General features: G+C 39.0%; 1 protein-coding gene across 1 annotated transcript in view; it reads right to left on the bottom strand.

Annotated features, from left to right (window-relative positions):
* KCNQ5 (potassium voltage-gated channel subfamily Q member 5) overlaps positions 1 to 1,227 on the bottom strand; it is a 513,231-nt gene that overhangs the window by 415,505 nt on the left and 96,499 nt on the right. The gene's annotated exons all lie outside the window — the stretch shown is intronic.

Here is a 1,227-nt window from a genome sequence, read left to right as displayed (position 1 = left end):
GGGTGATGGGTATTGAGGAGGGCACCTTTTGGGATGAGCACTGGGTGTTGTATGGAAACCAATTTGACAGTAAATTTCATATATTAAAAAAAAAACATTAAAAAAAAAACATTAAAAAAAAAATTTTATTTATTTTTGAGACAGAGAGAGACAGAGCATGAACGGGGGAGGGTCAGAGAGAGAGGGAGACACAGAATCCGAAACAGGCTCCAGGCTCTGAGCTGTCAGCACAGAGCCCGATGCGGGGCTTGAACTCACAGACCGCGAGATCATGACCTGAGCTGAAGTCGGACGCTTAACCGACTGAGCCACCCAGGTGCCTCTATACAATGAAAATCTTAAACAAAAACTGGAAATCATTACCTCAGAGATGGGCTTAATGTTTTCCCATAAATCTTGATCAAAATAAAAAGTAGAAATCTCCAGCCCATGAGCTAAAACTGACTCTATGTGAGATGTTACTGCTCAGAACAGTTAATGGCTCATCCCTGCTGCCCCTTGGCAGGTAATACTAAGATCCTGCTGTGTTCCAATCAGCATATGATCTATCACAGTTAAACAATGATAGTTAAAACAGCTCCATTTCAAGAAAGCTTTTCCATGTGTAAGGACTGAATTGTTATAGTAGCTAGCCAGCTGATTAATATTTTGATAAGAAATTACTTTTCCTGCATGCCATGAGTAAGTATGATCTGAACAGCTTACCTTTAATCAACATGCCACAGAACTTAAGGCCTTAATTCTGCCTTTAGTCTCCCTTCCTCTATCTTAGGTAGGGCTGCTATTACAAATTATCATAAACTGGGTGGCTTACATGTCAGATACTTATTTCTCGCAGTTTTGGAGGCTGCAGGTCTAAGATCAAGGTGCTAGGACATCCAGAGGGGCTGTTTCCTTGTTCATAGACAGCCATTTTCTCATTGTATCCTCATATGATGGACAGCAAAGAGCCAGAGTGAACTCTTATGTCTCTTCTTATAAGTGCACTGATTCCATTCAAGAGTGCTCCACCTACATAACTTGATGACCTCCCAAAAGCCCCACCTCCTAATATCACCACACTGGGGGTAAGGATTTCAACATATGTATTTTGGGAAAACACAGTCTATAACATTCTCTTAATTTTATTCCTTGCTGGTTTTTCTTTCCTTTAACCACAAGATAGAATTGAAAAGAGTATATTACATATATATATATATATATATATATATATATATATATATATAT

The sequence above is a fragment of the Panthera uncia genome (genome assembly GCF_023721935.1).
Source record: "Panthera uncia isolate 11264 chromosome B2 unlocalized genomic scaffold, Puncia_PCG_1.0 HiC_scaffold_24, whole genome shotgun sequence".
NCBI classification, from domain to species: domain Eukaryota; kingdom Metazoa; phylum Chordata; class Mammalia; order Carnivora; family Felidae; genus Panthera; species Panthera uncia.
Note: the sequence above shows the minus strand (reverse complement) of the source record. Positions and strands in the feature narration are given on the sequence as shown.